The sequence below is a fragment of the Dendrobates tinctorius genome, unplaced genomic scaffold, assembly GCF_039654945.1.
Source record: "Dendrobates tinctorius isolate UK_male_01 unplaced genomic scaffold, ASM3965494v1 ptg000028l, whole genome shotgun sequence".
In the NCBI taxonomy this organism is placed as follows: Eukaryota; Metazoa; Chordata; class Amphibia; order Anura; family Dendrobatidae; genus Dendrobates; species Dendrobates tinctorius.
The window spans coordinates 4,239,793-4,260,024 of NW_027361696.1; the positions used below are offsets into that span (position 1 = coordinate 4,239,793).

A 20,232-nucleotide genomic window follows, 5' to 3' on the forward strand; every position below is an offset into this window, starting at 1 on the left:
GCTGAAAAACACCCCCCATAGCATGATGCTGCCACCACTAGGTTTCTCTGTTGGGATTGCATTGGGCATGTGATGAGCAGTGCCTGGTTTTCTCCACACATACCGCTTAGAATTATCACCAAAAAGTTCTATCTTCATCTCATCAAACCAGAGAATCTTATTTCTCATAGTCTGGGAGTCCTTCATGTGTTTTTTTTTAGCAAGCTCTATGCGGGCTTTCATATGTCTGGCACTGAGGAGAGGCTTCCATCAGGCCACTCTGCTGTAAAGGCCTGACTGGTGGAGGGCTGCAGTGATAGTTGACTTTGTGGAACTTTCTCCCATCTCCCTACTGCATCTGTGGATCTCAGCCGCAGTGATATTGGGGTTCTTCTTTACCTCTCTCACCAAGGCTCTTCTCCCAGGATTGCTCAGTTTGCCTGGATGGCCAGGCCTAAGAAAACTTCTGGTGGTCCCAAACTTCTTCTATTTAAGGATTATGGAGGCCACTGTGCTCTTAGGAACCTTGAGTACTGCAGAAATTCTTTTGTAACCTTGGCCAGATCTGTGCCTTGCCACAATTCTGTCTCTGAGCTCCTTGGCCAGTTTCTTTGACCTCATGATTCTCATTTGGTCTGACATGCACTGTGAGCTGTGAGGTCTTATATAGACAGGTGTGTGCCTTTCCAAATCAAGCCCTGTCAGTTCAATGAAGGAGTAGAACCATCTCAAGGAGGATCACAGGGAAATGGACAGCATGTGACTTAAATATGAGTGTCTAAGCAAAGTGTCTGAATACTTATGACCATATGATATTTCAGCTTTTCTTTTTTAATAAATTTCTACATTTCTGTTTTTTTCAGTGAAGATGGGGTGCAGAGTGTACATTAATGAGAAAAAAATGAACTTTTTTTTGTTTACCAAATGGCTGAAATGAAACAAAGAGTGGAAAATTTAAAGGGGTCTGAATACTTTCCGTACCCACTGTACTAGAGACACAGGAGACATACTAGGGACATACTAGAGCGAAACAAGAGAAACAGTAGCGAGAAATAGGAGAGGTACTAGAGACATACTAAAGCAAAACAAGAGATAGTAGACAGATACAGGATACATGCTAGAGACATTAGCGCTATACTAGGAAGATACTAAACAGGTACAGGAGACGTACTAGAGAGTAACTAGACCGATAATAGAGAGATGCTAGAGAAATACAGGAGACATACTAGGGACATACTAGAGAGATGCAAGAGAGATAGAGACCCAGGAGATATACTGTACTAGGGACATTAGCTCTATACTAGGGATATACTAGAGAGACACAGGAGACATACTAGGCACATACTATAGAGATACTTTAGACATATTAGAGAGTTATGAGACATACTAGAGACATTGACAGTGGGGAGATGCTAGAGAGACACAGGAGACATACTGTACTAGGGACATTAACTCTATACTAGGGATATACTAGAGAGACACAGGAGACATACTAGGCACATACTATAGAGATACTTTAGACATATTAGAGAGTTATGAGACATACTAGAGACATGGACAGTGGGGAGATGCTAGAGAGACACAGGAGACATACTGTACTAGGAGGGACATTAGCTCTATAATAGGGATATACTAGAGAGACACAGGAGACATACTAGGCACATACTATAGAGATACTTTAGACATATTAGAGGATTATAAGACATACTAGAGACATTGACAGTGGGGAGATGCTAGAGAGACACAGGAGACATACTTGGGACCTACTAGAAAGCTACTAGGCCGATAATAGAGAGATGCTAGAGAGACGCAGGAGACATACTAGAGACATTGGCGCTATACTAGGGATATACTAGAGAGATACAGGAGACATACTAGGGAGATACTAGATACATACAGGAGACATACCAGGGACATACTAGAGAGCTACTAGACTGATACTAGAGAGATGCTAGAGAGACGCAGGAGACATACTAGAGATATTGGCGCTATACTAGGGATATACTAGAGAGATACAGGAGACATACTAGGGAGATACTAGATACATACAGGAGACATAACAGGGACATACTAGAGAGCTACTAGACTGATACTAGAGAGATGCTAGAGAGACGCAGGAGACATACTAGAGATATTGGCGAGATACAGGAGACGTACTATCTGCAATAGAGTGCCCATGTCCCAATGGATGGTGTGTTACAATGTGGTGACGAAGGGTAATAAATGTCCGGTATAAGTGACTGTATGTGAAGGTCTCTGATGTCCTCAGAAGAGAGGAGACCACTGAAGACTCTGAGATCCTCTCTTATAAATATCTGTACGTTATTTCTAATTTGGCATGGTATACACTTGGATTCCCAATCATGGTGCTGTTCTAGTGGACTTTTACTCTGTAACGCCCATGCTTTCTCAGGTTTGCATCTTTTGATGTAAGTATAACAAAGTGGCATTGTCATTTTGTTTCTGCGCCGTTTCCAGTGTATTCCATGTCCGGCGCCTTTCCTTGTCTTCTCCCTCTCTTCCCATGTATACAGGTCATCTCTTGCATCAGCCTCCGCCTTCCTGGTAGGAGGAACACGGTCTGTACCACAGAGAGGGATTTGATCCCTTTTTCTCTTGCAGCCACTTCTGCACCTCATTTTCGCGAATAGTAACATGACAACCAATCAGAATTATTCCTGCTGGAAACGGCTAATTAGATAATTGGATTTAATTTGCTCACTGAAGTGCACAGAAGGGGAAAAAAACAAGTAGGATTCTCCGCACGTCTGAAGGAAAGGTGGCGTTTTATGGTCCCCGAGGCCTATGCTGAAAGATATTGGGGTGTCCTGCAGATAAAAGACAGCCATCAGACCTCCCCGGCACTACTGGAAGGGACTTTAAGGAGGAGATTGAAAGATTACATCGACTGTGATGGGGGCAGGTTGCAGCAAGCATCTTCAATTCATTTGGCGTTAAGCGAGTCTTGGTGGGGGTGTCGGGGCTGGGAATGATGGGCTTCTCTTGCAAGATGGAATCGTAGTGCAGCTGCACAGACAAACGGCTGTGAGAAAAACAAGAGGACATTGGCAGGGAAGAAGGATGGAGGGGAAGGCGAGCTGTGAGAGGTTCCCTGCACTGCTGTGTGACTAGAAACCATAATTACATCACAAAGGAGAAATTATTTCACTCGGAAAACAGAGCTGCCAGGGGGTGGGCTGGAAGATATACCCACAGTGACTGAGTCCGAAGAGGGGGGCGGCAGGAGAACAGACCCATCCACCACAACTGAGACATCTCCTTGTAGCCTGGTCACTGGTGACTCCAGGATGCAGCACCTGGGACAGCATCCTTCCCTGGATCTATTCACCTCTGGACAGTGGTTGCAGAGGGAAGCAGTGCTTGGGGGGCCTGCACCCCTCTGCTATGGGCCCTGCGGCTGCTGAGCAGACATTTGTGCCTCCTGGTTTGCAGCATTATTATCTCCTGACTTCTCTGGACTAAGGAATTAAGGACAGGAACCATATTTGCTCATCCATATTGGACCTTAGTCCCAATATTTGTTACAGAATCCTCTTTTATTTTCTCTTGGAAGCGAAGGGGGAGATTTGGTCGTGATTGAATCCCCTCAGAGATGCAGGAGGGAGGAGGTGGAGGAGGAGGCGAGAGGAGCATTTCTAAGGATGTGAGCCAGACCTGGAGATGGGTGAGTGGTGGTAACCATAGAAATGCTTCCAGTGGAGAGAACAGGCGAGGGCGATGGGGACACTTTTCTCCTGGATACATTCATCGCTCGTCTGCATTCTGCCCTCAGCCTGTGTTATACATGACGGGATGATGCACGGTTAGTGCAGCCATGTTGGCCGCAAACCATCCTCCCCATAGTGCATGGCATTAACAAGTTCATTACCATAAAGCTAGACGTGTACTCTTCATTGATGTAACCTGATGTATGCCACAAGCCATCGCTTCATCCTTCCATCTCATAAATGTGTTTCCTTTATAATCCCATTGCTTGGTAGAAAATGTGAGCTTCTTTATGGCAGCAAGAGCAGGCCATCTCAGAGCTATATTAACCTGCACATTGACAATTAGGTCATCATATGGACCTGAGTGGCATTCATCTTGTCTTTACCCACATGTGACTAAAAATCTGCACACAGCTGCAATAACCTTTCCTCTCTTGGAGAAGAAGCAGCTGCTCAGAGCTTCTGGCTGCTTCCCTCCCACGCTGCATCTTCATTCTCCATTAACACATCCCAGCAGATTCTCTCCTCCCACAGTCTTGTATCAGAGATCCTGGCAGATCATCTTCTCCCGCAGTCTTATACCAGAGATCCTGGCAGATCCTCTTCTCCTGCAGTCTTGTACCAGAGATCCTGGCAGATCTTCTCCCACAGTCTTGTATCAGAGATCCTGGCAGATCATCTTCTCCCACAGTCTTATACCAGAGATCCTGGCTGATCCTCTTCTCCCGCAGTCTTGTACCAGAGATCCTGGCAGATCCTCTTCTTCCACAATCTTGTAACAGAGATCCTGGCAGATCCTCTTCTCCCGCAATTTTGTACCATAGATAATGACAGATCCTCTTCTCCCGCAGTCTTGTACCAGAGATCCTCTTCTCCCACAGTCTTGTACCAGAGATCCTGACAGATCCTCTTCTACCACAGTCTTGTACCAGAGATCCTGGCAGATCCTCTTCTCTCACAGTAGTGTACCAGAGATAATGGCAGATCCTCTTCTCCCACAATCTAGTACCAGAGATCCTGGCAGATCCTCTTCTCCCGCAGTTTTGTGCCATAGATAATGGCAGATCCTCTTCTCCCACAATCTAGTACCAGAGATCCTGGCAGATCCTCTTCTCCCGCAGTTTTGTGCCATAGATAATGGCAGATCCTATTCTCCCACAATCTAGTACCAGAGATCCTGGCAGATCCTCTTCTCCCGCAATTTTGTACCATAGATAATGGCAGATCCTCTTCTCCTGCAGTCTTGTACCAGAGATCCTGGCAGATCCTCTTCTCCCGCAATTTTGTACCATAGATAATGACAGATCCTCTTCTCCCGCAGTCTTGTACCAGAGATCCTCTTCTCCCACAGTCTTGTACCAGAGATCCTGACAGATCCTCTTCTACCACAGTCTTGTACCAGAGATCCTGGCAGATCCTCTTCTCTCACAGTATTGTACCAGAGATAATGGCAGATCCTCTTCTCCCACAATCTAGTACCAGAAATCCTGGCAAATCCTCTTCTCCCGCAGTTTTGTGCCAGAGATAATGGCAGATCCTCTTCTCCCGCAGTCTTGTAGCAAAGATCCTGGCAGATCCTCTTCTCCCGCAGTCTTGTACTAAAGATACTGGCAGATTTTCCTGTCCCGCAGTCTTGTACAAAAGATCCTGGCAGATCCTCTTCTCCTGCAATCTTCTACCAAATATCCTGGCAGATCTTCTCTCACAGTCTGGTACCAGAGATAATGGCAGATCCTCTTCTCCCACAATCTTGTACCAGAGATCCTGGCAGATCCTCTTCTTCCGCAGTTTTGTACCAGAGATTCTGGCACATCCTCTTCTCCCGCAAATTTGTACCAAAGATCCTGGCAGATCCTCTTCTCCCGCAGTCTTGTACAAAGGATCCTGGCAGATCCTCTTCTCCTGTAATCTTGTACCAAAGATCCTGGCAGATCATCTTCTCCCACAGTCTTGTACCAAAGATACTCTCAGATACTCTTCTCCTGTAGTCTTGTACCAAAGATCCTGGCAGATCCTCTTCTCCCGCAGTTTTGTACCAGAGATTATGACAGATCCTCTTTTCCTGCAGTCTTGTACCTAAGATATTTTCAAATCCTCTTTTTCCCGCAGTCTTGTACCAGAAATTCTGGCAGATCCTCTTCTCCCACAAATTTGTACCAAAGATCCTGGCAGATCCTCTTCTCCCGCAGTCTTGTACAAAGGATCCTGGCAGGTTCTCTTCTTCTATGAAAACCTCAAAAAGAGAAAAAAAATCCTCCAAAAAATTAAGTTACAAACCAGACAGGCCCAAATGCATCTGCACTAATCCAGGGTGCAGCGGACCCAAGTAAAATGGCAGCTGCACAGGTGCATAAATACCAAATGAAACAGCCAGCCTACAATCAGGGATTGGCCGTGTGGTACACCAGTGCAGAAGAAATAATCCGCATGTGGCAGTGTTCACCAGGGAATGCAGGGCTTCTGGCTCACAACCTCTTAGTAACACCATATAGGGGGGCTGCCCAGTGCCAACTAGAATGCATCCCCTGTGAACAGAGGCCACAAGTTTGCAGAACCATTTGGGCCCAACTGCACCCTGGAAAAGATATAAAAAGTGCACAAAAAGCAAATCAATATATGTAAGGTATTAGTTGATATTAAGGCCCAGATGCATTTGGGCCTGTCTGGTTTGTAAAAGGTCCTCTTCTCCTGTAATCTTGTACCAAAGATCCTGGCAGATCCTTTTCTTCCTTAATCTTGTACCATGATCATCTTCTCCCATAGCCTTGTATTATAGATCCTGGTATACCCTCTTCTTAGCATAGTCCACTACAATAGATCCTGTCAGACCCTTTTCTCTCACAGTGTTTTTTCATAGATCCTGGCAGATCATCATCTGACACAGTCTTTTCCATAGATCCTGGCAGACCCACTTCTCAAAAAAACACCAAAAAAGACTAGGTTAGATAAAAACACCAAAATGCAGGCAGAGATGCTTACCTGCCAAGGCCACCGAACAAATGCACTAAACAAGCTGCAGCGGATCCATTGAGATGGCACAGGTGCAAAAATACCTGATGAGGCAGCCAGCCTCCAATCAGGACATGGCCGCTTGGTATGATAATGCACAAAAAATAGAATCTGTATGTAACATAGTAACATAGTTATTAAGGTTGAAGGGAGACTTTAAGTCCATCTAGTTCAACCCATATCCTATCCTAACTTGCCCTAACATGTTGATCCAGAGGAAGGCAAAAAAAACCCATGTGGCAACAGTAAGCTTCACATTGGGGAAAAAAATTCCTTCCCGACTCCACATACGGCAATCAGACTAGCTCCCTGGATCAACGCAATATTAAGGAGACTAGTGTATATACCCTGTAATATTATACTTTTCAAGAAAGGCATCCAGTCCCTTCTTAAATTTTAGTAGTGAATCACTCAATACAACATCATATGGCAGAGAGTTCCATAGTCTCACTGCTCTTACAGTAAAGAATCCGCGTCTGTGAGTATGCTTAAACCTTCTTTCCTTGGCAGTGTTCACACAGAAAATGCAAAGCGTCCAGCTGAACCTATTAGTGACGCCCAAACTATTAGATCAGGCGGGCCAGCCAGTGCTAAAAGATGCATATCATGTGAACAGAGGCCACAGTTTACAGAGCCATCTGAGCCCAGCTGCACCCTGAAAAAAAATATACAGTGCAAAAAACACATAGCAATATATGTGAGGTGTTAGTTTATATTATGGCCACAATACTTAAGCTCGCAACCTCCGTCAAAGGTCCCCACTTTTGCGAGTCCCTACTCTAACAAAAAACACCAAAAAAGACTAGGTTAGATAAAAACACCAAAATGCAGGCAGAGAGGCTTACCTGCCAAGGCCACAGAATAAATGCACTAAATTCTATTTTTTGTGCATTATCATACCAAGCGGCCATGTCCTGATTGGAGGCTGGCTGCCTCATCAGGTATTTTTGCACCTGTGCCATCTCAATGGGTCTCCTGCACCTTGTTTAGTGCATTTGTTCGGTGGCCTTGGCAGGTAAGCATCTCTGCCTGCATTTCAGACCCACTTCTCCCAGAGTCTTGTACCATAGATCCTTGCAGAGCCTCTTCTCCCACAGTCTTGTATCAAAGATCCTAGCAGATTCTCTTCTCCCACAGTCTTCTACCAAAGTTCCTGGCAGAACCTCTTCTCCCACAGTCTTGTACCAAAGATCCTGGCAGATCCTCCTCTCCCACAGTCTTGTACCAGAGATCCTATTAGATCCTCTTCCCTCACAGTTTTTGTACCAATGATCCTAGCAGATCCTCTTCTCCCACAGTCTTATACCAAAGATACTGGCAAATCCTCTTCCCTCACAGTTTTGTACCATAGATCGTGGCAGAACCTCTTCTGTTACAGTATTGTTCCATAAATCTTGCCAGATTATCTTCTCCCATTATCTTATGCCCTAGATCCTAGCAGATCCTCTTCTCTGACAATCTTGTACTATAGATCCTGGCAGATCCTTTTCTTCCTTAATCTTGTACCACAGATCCTCCATGATCATCTTCTCCCATAATCTTGTACTATAGATCCTGGCAGATCCTCTTCTTACCATAGTCCTGTATAATAGATCCTGTTAGACCCTCGTCTCTCACTGTGTTGTGTCATACTGTAGATCTTAGCAGATCCTCATCTGCCACAACTTTGTGCCATAGATATTGTCAGATTATCTTTCACATTTTTGTACCATAAATCCTGGCAGATTATCTTCTCCCATAGTCTTGTGCCATGAATCCTGACATATCCTCTTTTCCTACAATCTTGCACCATAGATCCTAGTAGATACTGTTTTTCCATAGTCTTGTACCATAGATCCTCCCTGATCTTCTCCCACCATCTTATATTATAGTTCCTGGCAGATCCTCTTCTTACCATAGTCCATACCATAGATTCTGTCAGACCCTCTTCTCCTATAATGTTTTATCATAGATTCTGGCAGATCGTCATTTGACAGTCGTGTACCATAGATCTTGGCACATCATCGTCTGCCAGTGTATTATACCATAGATCTTGGCAGACCTTCTTCTCCCATAGTCTTGTAGAATAGATTATGGTTGATCCTCTTCTCTCACAGTCTTGTACCATGAATTTTAGCATATCCTCTTCTCTCACATTCTTGTACTATAGATCCTGGCATATTCTCTACTCCGAAAGTGTTGTAGCACAGATCCTGGCAGATCTTCTCCCATTGTCATGTACCATGGATTCTGATAGATCGTCTACTCCCACAGTTTTATAACATGGATCTCAGAAGATCCTCTACTCACACAGCTTGTGCCAAATACCCTGGAAATTGCATATTTCCACATTCTAGTACTATAGATCCTGGCATATTCTTTACTTCCACAATGTTGTACCTGGAATCCTTGTAGATCCTTTTCTTTCACAAACTTTCACCATAGATTCTGGCAGATTGTCTTCTCCCATAGTCTTGTATTAACGATCATGGAGAATCCTATACTATAACAGTCTTGCACCACAGATCCTGACAGATCCTCTTCTCCGATAGTCTTGTATCATGGATTCTGGTAGATATTCATCCACAGTCTTGTAACATAGATCCTTGTAGATCATCTCTCACATTTTTGTACCATAAGTCCATGCAGAAGAGTATCTGGAACTGTTTGGGGCTATAATCTACTACATTCTTTTATCATAGATTCCAAAACGTCCTTTCCTTCCACAGTCTTGCACCATATATCTTGGCAGATCTTCTTTCAAAGTCTTGTACCATGGAATATGGCAGATCCTATTCTCCCACATTCTTGCACCATAGATGCTGGCAGACCTTCTTCTTCCAAAGTCTTGTACCGTGGTTTCTGGTAGATCCTATTCTCCCACAATCTTACACCATAGATCCTGGTAGATCCTCTTCTCCCAAGGTTTTGTACCATGAATTCTGCAGGTCTTATTCTCGCACATTCTTGCACCAGAGGTGCTGGCAAATCACCTTCCAAAGTCTTGTACCATGGATTCTTGGAGATCTTATTCTCCCACAATCTTGCATTAAAGTTCTTTCCAGATCCTCTTCTCCCACAGACTTGTAATATAGATCCTTGCAGACCCTCTTCTCCCATAGTCTTGTACCATATATCCTGGCAAACCCTCTTCTCCCACAGTCTTATACAATATATCCTGGCAAACCCTCTCCTCCCACAGTCTTGTACCATATATCCTGGCAGACCCTCTTCTCTCACAGTCTTGCACCATAAATTCTGGTTGACCCTTTTCTCTCACAGTATTGTACCATAGATCCTGGCAGACTCTCTTCTCCCACAGTCATGTACTATAGATATTGGCAGACACTCTTCTCCCCCACAGTCTTGTACCATAGAACCTGGCAGACACTCTTCTCCCACAGTGTTGTACCCTAGATCCTGGCAGACGCTATTCTTCCACAGTCTTGTACCATAGATCTTGGCAGACCCATTTCTCCCCCAGTCTTGTACCATAGATCCTGGCAGATCTTCTTCTACCACAGTCTTTTACCATAGATCCTGGCAGACCCTCTTCACCCACAGTCTTGTACTATTAGATCCTGGCAGACCCTCTTCTCCCACAGTCATGTACCATAGATCCTGGCAGATTCTCTTCTCCCACAGTCTTGTACCATGGATTCCAATGACTATAGAGCAATGGCTTTTATACTAGTGGGTTTGATCAAGAAGAGGGCCACCATTTCATTTTGCAGGAAATGCCTGGTTGAAGTCACAGCCATTACTACCGCAGATGTGATAACATTACTGATTCATGAAACAGTTATTACAGATAGTGCAATGGATTAGGGATAGCACGATGACAAGATGAGGGTCAAACCTATCATTACGTTCACAATTCAATACAATATTTTAATCTCATCTTCATTATTCCTAAAAAGTGATTTCTATTATATGATCTTGTGCATTGGTCATCATATATTCTCCTACATTTCACAACAGTTCCCTACTTATCTTTGTATCTCCACTGCTCACAGCGATTATATCCTCTTCATCCATCTTTTTCGCCGTTCATTATTACTAAGTATCTTCATCACTTCTCCCCTATTATTACTTCTTTTTTACTGTTCCTTAATATATAATCTTCACAATATAGTGATATTACATGCTTTCACTACTAACATTTCATCCTTGTCACTATTCAACAGTTATTTATTTTTTTGGTAGCTAAAAATGTATTGACTATAATCAATATCTTTCTGTGTTAAAATTCAATTTCATAAAAAATACAATATTTTACACAGAATTCAAAATCAACATGTTAATAATATGGCAAAAGTGAAGGGACCAATATACTTTACTACATAGGATCAAAACCAAACCTATTGTAAACTCAGAGTTAAGTGCAATCTAATAAATAACATTTCCTATTAATAAAGCTCAAAGAACAGCAGAAAGTAGAGCAATGGGGCAGCTAAAACTACGGATCAAACGCTCCTATGTAATGTATCTGACTATCTCTTTATTATCGACCACTCCTATGAATCTACCACCCCTTTGTATCTACTACATTTATGTATCTGCCACTTCTATGTATTTACCACTCCTGTGTATCTAGCACTCCTACATACGGTTGTGCTCAAAAGTTTACATACCCCTGCAGAATTTTTGCTTTCTTGGCCTTTTTTCAGAGAATATGAATGATAACACCAAAACTTTTTCTCCAGTCATGATTAGGGGTTGGGTGAAGCCATTTATTTGTCAAACTACTGTGTTTTCTCGTTTTATCATAATGACAAACCAAAACATCCAAATGACCCTGATCAAAAGTTCACATACCCCATTTCTTAATACTGTGTATTGCCCTCTCTAACATCAAGGACAACTTGAAGTCTTGTGTGGTAGTTATGGATGAGGTTCCTTATTTTCTCAGATGGTAAAGGTGCCCACTCTTCTTGGCAAAGCGCCTCCAGTTCCTGTAAATTCCTGGGCTGTCTAGCATGAACTGTGCGCTTGAAATCTCCCCAGAGTCGCTCAATGATATCAAGGTCAGGAGACTGAGATGGCCACTCCAGAACCTTCACTTTGTTCTGCTGTAGCCAATGACAGGTCGAATTGGCTTGGTTTTGGATCGTTGTCATGTTGGAACATCCTTGTACATCTCATGTGCAGCTTCCGGGCTGATGATTGCAAATTTGAACCAGTATTCGCTGATAACATGCTGCATTCATGTTTCCTTCAACTTTGACCAAGTTTCCTGTCACTTTGTAGCTCACACATCTCTAAAACATCAGAGATCCTCCTCCATGCTTTACAGTAGTTATGATGTTCCTTTCATCACAGGCCAGTATTTCAGCTGATGTTATTTGTGGGTTTTTCTTTGCATCCCAAACAATTTTCCTGACAGTTGTGGATGAAACTTTTGTTGGTCTACCTGACCGTGGTTTTGTTTTTACAGAGCCCTGATTTTCCATTTGTTAATCATAGTTTGAATGCTGCTGACTGGCCTAAAGTGTGTCCCTGACTGCTGGGTATTTGGTGCAGTGTAGCAGGAAGTGGATCTCATCCTCCCGGGCTCTAGGTCACTTTATAGGCACACTCTGTCTTCCCTGGGCTTGTAGTTCTGTCTGTGCTGGCTGACCTCTATGACCAGATTGTGGGCATTGAGTCTATATCGGCTCAGGATCTGGCGGTCTCTGGGGTCCGAGAGTTTCTCCAGATATGGAGCCTGTCTGTAGTCTCTGTAGACTCTGGTACATGGTCAGATTCTGTGAGATGCTCTTCTCGTTCTTTCAGTCACAGACGTACCTCTCCTGCCCCTCGTCTAGTATCTTCCTGATTCTGGCTTTTGTCAGGTTGCATTGGTTGATGGTTCGGTCAGGTTGGGTTTGGGTGACCTGGTCCGGAGGTCCTGGATTATGGGGACCACCTATATGTAGCATGACTTTATGGTGATGGAAGCTTGGGTTGCTACTCTGTAGGTGAGCTTGGATATATTGAGCCCTCTTCAAGACTGCTAGGTGCAGTGGGAATCTGCCCAGCTCAGCCCGACAGGCACTGTTGATGATGCTCCGATGGACCTGGAGAAGGTGTTTACAGAATTCTAGGTGGAATATTTCTGTTGGACTGGAATCCCCCTCTGACCAGTCTGGGTATGTGTTAGGGCCCCAGACTTGAAGATTTTTAGCCAGACCCTCACTGGCGGATTCAGATGGTAGAGTTTCCTTTGGATAGCATAGAAGGTTTTGTAGGCCTTGTCCTTCTGGGTCTCTATGGCTTGTTTGGCGCTCCTTGACTGGTGAATTTCCAGGCCAAGGTAGGTGTATTTGTCCATTCCTGTAATAACGCAGTTATTTAGCACAACAGAACGGTGCTGGTTCAATCTTGGCTTTCTGCTCTGGAACACCATGATGTTGGTTTTCTTTGTGTTGATAGTAAACATGTGGAGCTGAATTTCTCCAAGATTTTCAAGTTTTCTTAGAGACCTTTCTCAGTTGGTGACAGCTGCAGGAGGTCATCAGCATACAGCAAAAGTTTCACCTGGGTGTCATGGAGTGAGACCTGGTGTCGTGAAACATTCCAGAACAGTGGCCAGCTCATTGATGTAAATATTGAAGAAGAGTTGGACTTGGGGTGCAGCCCTGTCTGACTTTGCGGCTCTCTTGGAAATCAGCCGTTCATCTACCATTCACACTCACGCTGCAGCGGATCTCGGTGTAGGAGCTTTTGATGACATCATAGGTCTTTCCTCCTATTCTGCTCTCCAGCAGTTCCAATAACAGGCCCAGGTGCCACACTGAGTCAAAAGCCTTTCTAAAATCCACAAAACAAGCATACATCTTCCCATACTTTGTGTTGTAGACGTGTCTCTGAACGAGGCTGTGCAGGGTGTAGATGTGGTTGGTAGTGCGGAGGTTTGGCATGAACCCTGCTTGGCTTTTGCTGAGGACGTTATGATCGGTGAGGAAATTAAGGATCCTTTTGTTCAGGATGCTGTTGAACAGTTTACCCAGGTTGCTACTGAAACATATGCCTCTGTAGTTGGCATTGTATATTTGTCCCCACTACGTATCTACCACCTCTATGTATCTACCACCTCTATGTATCTGTCACTCCTATGTATCTACCACCTCTATGTATATACTACCTCGATGTATCTATCACTCCTATGTAACAAACACCTCTATGTATCTACCATTCCTATGTATCTACCGCTCCTAGGTATCTACCACTTCTATGTATCAACCACTAATATGTATCTACCACTCCTATGTATCTAACGCCTCTATGTATCTACCATTCCTATGTATCTACCACCTCTAAGTATCAACCTCTCCTATGTATCGACCACTCCTATAGATAGACCACTCCTATGTATCGACCACCTCTATATATCGACCACCTCTGTGTATCTGCCACTTGTATGTATTTGCAACCTCTATGTATCTATCACTCCTATGTATCTACAACCTTTATGTATCTGTCACTCCTATGTATCTACAACGTTTATGTATCTATCACTCCTATGTCTATGTATCGACCACTCCTACGTATCTACCACTCCTATGTATCTACCACTCCTACGTACAGTATCTACCACTCCTACATATCTACCACACCTATGTATCTAACACTTCTATGTATCTATCACTCCTACATATTTTTATATCCACCACACCTATGTATCTAACACTTTTATGCAATGGAGTAACTACAGTCCGGTGCGCCCTGTGCAAGATTTGGACAGGACCCCCCTCCCATCCTGATAAATATCTATTTATATAATTATCTTGTAATGTTTTCATTTCCTGTTCTGTCCAGATGTCACCGTATCCCAGAATTCCAAGTGATGGGTGTCTCAATATGAAAACTGCTGCTGGTACCAATCTATTGTGCGGTACCACCAGCGGAACACCGTCGCACCACACGCACAAACACTCTATACGCTGAACGCACCACTCACACACTCACACGCAGCCTCCTGAGCGGTACCACCAGTGGAAGACCGTCGCACTGCGCCTGCGTGAATTCCGCGCAGGCGCAGTGAATCATTCGAGCAAGAAAGCACACAGATGAACGGCAGACTAGGGCACACAAATCACCACATTAACAGACAAAGCTTTTTATCTGAAGTATTGCGGTGTATAGTTCAGTCAAAAAACAGAGGTGCTTACATGAAGAAACATGAATATTTCAATGTATCATGAAAAAAGAAGAAAAATGCAGCACCCACCAATAGAGCTGAAAAACTGTGTGTCTTTATTTCACATGAATTCCATCAACAGGTATGTGGACATGCAGGACGTTAGAGGAATGCTAGGGGAGGGAGGTGCGTTTCGGGATTACTCGCTTCTACGGGTCCAGGTGCCACATTTTTCTTCTTTTTTCATGATGCATTGAATCATTCGGCTGATCCCAGCGGCAGATACGTGATGTGTCTATAGGCAGAGGAAGCCGGTCACATTAAAGAGGTTTTCCCACGAACGAAAGTTCATTTTAAAAATTGTCTGTGTCTGACCGTGTATGGAGCATACCACATCTCCTGGGCAGGGGAGGAAGCAAAAGACAATACTGACATTACAGCAGGGGATCACAGAGGATTCATTTTGTGAGGTAAAATATTTCACTGACTGTTTTTAAACAATATTTTACCTCACAAAATGTATTCTCTGTGATCTCCTGCTGTAATGTTAGTATTGTCTTTTGCTTCCTCCCCTGCCCAGGAGGTGTGGTATGTTCTGTACACGGTCAGACACAGGGGTGAGAGACAGAGCACAGGGGGGAGACAGCTCAAACAGGACAGCACATGAGCGGAGAACACAGCACGGGAAGGAGAGAAGTCAGCACATGGGGAAAGAGAGTGGATATGGGGGGAGAGATTCTCAGCGCTGCAAAGCCTGCCCCCATCGTGACATTACCGCCCTCCCGATGCGATAGCATCGGGCCTCCATCTAGTGGAGGAGGTTTTCATCCAGGATACCTCTGTACTTGCCCACATTCATGTTTCCTTCAATTGCAACCAGTTATCCTGTCCCTGCAGCTGAAAAAGACCCATAGCATGATGCTGCCACCACCATGTTTCACTTTTGGGATTGTGTTGGGCAGGTGATGAGCAGTGCCTGGTTTTCTTCACACATACCACTTAGAATTATCACCAAAAAGGTCTACGTCTCATCAGACTAGAGAATCTTGTTTCTCATAGTCTGGGAGTCATTCATGTGTTTTTTTAGCAAACTCTGTGCGGATTTTCATATGTCTTCTGTAGGGCCACTCTGCCATGAAGGCTCGACTAGTGCAGGGCTGCAGTGATAGTTGGCTTTGTGGAACTTTCTCCCATCTCCCTACTGCATCTGTGGAGCTCAGCCACAGTGATCTTGGTGTTCTGTCCCCACATGAGGCGAATCGAGGTATAGTTGATTGGGGCTGGGAGAGATTCCTACCTTCCATTTCCTCAATGCAGGGCAGACAGGACCAATATGATGCTCAGCGTCCGGAGATGCACACCAGGAATTGTACAGTCCAGACTTGTTTATTTGGAAATCTGGACATACAGCGTATGATTGGCAATACAATAAGTTCTCCAGAAATGCTGTGCTAACAACAAGGTGTGAGCAACGAAGTGTGTGGTCAAAAGACTGATGCCTTTCACAACTCGGTACAAGCATGTCTCTCCCAGGAGAAAGTGAAACTAACAAAGGCTGGAAGGAGGAAGAGAAGACGTGAACTTTGAAACGGAAGTGAAAGGCATGCATGAGGATTAATTAGCTGCAGGTTGCCGTACAGAAAAAAGACCAGCAGGTAGCAGTCGATCAAATGCAAGACAATTATATACAAAGAATGGAAATAATAATACAATCTATATAAACCATAGAAGCATAAAAGACGGAACAGCGCACTCCCTGTCTGAAATTCTGTAAGGGATTTCACTATATTAGTTCAATAACCTAGAAAACAAACACAAATATGCATGCAATGCAATAATAACTTCAAAACGAGGTAGATGATGGACAGTTCCTGAGACAATCCAAAGATACCCATCTTTGGATCGGAGAAGCCCCACTAGACCAAACGATCTCCAACCCAACGGTAATCCAATGGACGAATTACTAGGGCAGTGTTCTGTTCATGAGTTGTGATAAGATCTCGCAATGTGGACTAACCTTGCGATATTCTTGACAAGTTTCATCCAATTGGAGAAGCGTTCGAAGCGCTGGCAACCGAGGCTGGAGGTTGGTTTATTGTTCGTGGCCAAAGCACTCACCTCGAAGCGGACTTCTGGATCACCATCCGGATCCTGGATGCTGAAGACTTCCTGGACACATTCACTTCCTTTCTGTTCCAACAGAAACTCAGGAACTGAAAACCAAGAAGAGTTAGCAAAAGAACTAGACATAGGTCTAGTGGCATGGTCAGCTGGATTAAGTTCAGATGGGACATAGTGCCATTGTTCAGGCTTGGAAGACCTCCTTATTCTCTTGATGCGGTTACTGACGTACACGTAGAAGCGCCTTGTTTGGTTGTAGATGTAACCTAAGACAACCTTACTGTCACTGTAGTATTGAACGTCATCTATGTTGGTGTCCAGCTCATGCTGTATAAAGTCTGCGAGTTCTACTGCAAGCACGGTCGCACAGAGTTCGAGCCTGGGAATAGTATGGTCAGGCTTGGGAGCCAACTTAGCCTTGCCGAAAGCAAACCCAACGTGATCTTGATTGTCGGGTCCCGTCACCTTCAAGTAGGTGACAGCTGCAATGGCTTCTGTGGATGCGTCTGAGAACACATGGAGTTCCGTCCTAGTGCTAGCAGCAAGTGAGATTCTAGCATAGCATCTTGGTATATGGATTTCAACCAAAGCACACAAAGACTACTTCCAGGTTTCCCATTTTGGTTCCTTATCAGGAGGGAGTGAGGCATCCCAGTCCTTGATGGTTTCTGAAAGCTGTCTCAGAAGGGATTTACCTTGTATGGTAATTAGTGCTATGAATCCCAGTGGGTCGTATAAGCTATTCAGCACTGACAGGACACCACGTTTAGTGAATGGTTTGTCTGCACAGTTGATTTGGAAACTGAAGGTGTCGACTGAGAGGTTCCACCTCAAGCCTAAGCTTCTCTGCACAGACGGACCCAGTCTGGTCCCAGGTCTATGTCCTTGAATCCTGGTGCGTGGTCACTTGACTCAAAGGCTGTCATGACAGCCAGGCTGTTTGAAGCAATTTTGTGCAATCTAAGCTTAGCTTGGTACAGCATACCTTGAATAGGTCGATCACCGTTCCTTTTGTGGGTAGAGATTTTAGTCCATCATCTACATAGAAGCCTTTCTCTACAAAGTCTCTGGCATCTGCTCCATATTCGGTCTCTCCTTGTGCGGTTCTCTGCAGGCCATAGGTTGCCACTGCGGGGTAAGGTCTGTTTCCGAATGCATGCACCCTCATGCGATACTCCACCATCTCTTTGCTGGGGTCATTGTCCTTGTACCACAGGAACCTAAGGAAATTCCTATGGTCCTCTCTGACTCTGAAACAGTGGAACATCTGTTCAATGTCGGCGATGATGGCAATGGGCTCTTTCCGGAACCTCATCAATACTCCTACTAGGTTGTTTGTAAGATTAGGACCTGTGAGGAGGACATCGTTGAGAGACATGCCTTGATGTTTGGCGCATGAATCAAAGACAACTCTAATTTGCTTAGGTTTCCGTGGGTGATATACTCCAAATGAGGGTAGGTACCAGCGCTCCTCGTTTTCCTTTAAGGGAGGCGCTGGCTCTGCATGGTTATTATGGAATATCTTGCTCATAAAGGTGACAATGTGTTCTTTCATCTTCGGATTGTTGCTTAGTGTGCGCTGAAGAGAGTTGAATCTGGACAAGGCTTGTTAACGATTGTTCAAGAGTCTTACCCTGGTAGCTCGGAAGGTTAGGGGAAAAACCCAGTGATTGGTCTCGTCCTTAAGGAACTCACTGTCCATTATCCTGACAAATTCCTTGTCTTCCATTTGACGGGGCTACCTTGTTATCATCCTTAGTTGTATGAAACACCAATCTTCCCAAGTCGTCTGCATAGGGAGAAGGAATGACATCAGGCAGCTGTATGGGATATGGAGGTTTCTCTTTCACCTCATAGTGATGAGGGCATGGTTTGCAGAAAGTAGTTCATAGAATCATAGAATCATAGAATCATAGAATCGTAGAGTTGGAAGGGACCTCCTGGGCCATCTGGTCCAACCCCCTGCTCAAAGCAGGATTCGCTAAATCATCCCAGTCAGATGTCTGTCCAGCCTCTGTTTGAAGACTTCCATTGAAGGAGAACTCGGCCATCTCGGCGTTCGTAAGTCTTAAAGGAATCGACTCTTGTTTTGTCCAAGCACACATTTCGTATGATTACCCACTCCAAGTCGAGTCTCTGTGCGAAGGGGGCATAGTCAGGACCATTGCACTGTTGGCGGACCTTATGTATCATTAAATTGTCTCTGTAGAGAAGAAGTAGGATTTCAGCATCTGTGTCCATAGGTGGGATAACGCTGACTAGGTGCCCTAGGTGTGGTTGGTGGAACGCAGCTTCTGAGGTAGGAATTTCATTCCTTTGGCTAGGTATTTTTTGATCGCATTCGATTAGCGTAGGTAGGGGTATTTCTACACCTCCGTTGAAAGGAGAAGCAATTAAACCTTGTGCCCTCCTGCCGCTAGTCTCTATGCGACCTGAGCAACTATTCAGAGTATAGGGTGTTGCTGGTCCCTTGATTCCAAAGGCTTCAAAGAACTTAGGTCCAGCTAGGGATCGATTGCTCTGATTGTCAATGATGGTATACATTTTTACTGGCTTCTCTGATTGCCCTTCTGGATAAACTCTGATTAGGCATATCCTTGCACAGCATTTATCACTTTGGCTCTCCCCACATACCTCTGAGCATGAGCAGGAGACAGCCGTGGTAGACTTGGCGTTATTCTGTGGCTCCCTGCGATGGCTTGTAGCCAGACTAGAGGCAACTGCGACTGCTGGATCGCTGGTAGCTGAGGTTGGATGCAAAGCTGATGGGTGTTTGTCACTATGACACTCTTCACAATTAATGGCATATTTGCAGTCCTTGGCCATGTGTTCTAATGAAGAAACAAAATAGGAGAGAGGAGGGGGCGCTCCTGGTGTGATACCCGGTGGCAACTAGAGGAGGTTAGGAACAAAGTACACTAACCTGCCATGGTTGTGCTGCCGGCATAACCACGTTTGCAGAGCCTGCTGTGCTTATCGTGCACCATTCGTCGTCCTGGCTTCCAGATTCAGAGGTTAGCTGGTCACAAGGGGCGTCACGTGATGCTGATGTCACCACAGGTCCTCCGTCTTTCAGGTCTTGCAGGATGGTTGGAAGTCTGCTTGGTCCGTGCTGCACTAAGCCGCTCACCCAGAAAGTTGTAAAATGCAAGGAAAGAGAAGTACGGCTGATTATGGCGCTCAGACCAAGACAGACACTTGTTTTGGATGGAAAAGAAACTTATTTACTTGGTCATTATATCCTCACAAAGCTTTTCGGCGGTGATCACCTGATGAAGGCGGATTCACCGCCGA

At 44.6% G+C, this 20,232-nt stretch overlaps 1 protein-coding gene across 4 annotated transcripts in view; it reads left to right on the forward strand.

The window, feature by feature from the left end:
- The window catches only part of LRRC4B (leucine rich repeat containing 4B), a 220,551-nt gene that overhangs the window by 136,266 nt on the left and 64,053 nt on the right, over positions 1-20,232 (forward strand). Inside the window, exon 1 of one of the 4 annotated variants that reach the window (XM_073570021.1) lies at positions 2,571-3,664. The exons of 2 other annotated variants lie outside the window; for them this stretch is intronic. The gene's annotated coding sequence lies outside the window, so the exon portion shown is untranslated. Of the gene's footprint in view, positions 1-2,570; positions 3,665-3,781; positions 3,803-20,232 lie in introns of those variants that run through there. One more of the 4 variants, XM_073570022.1, reaches the window with a different exon arrangement.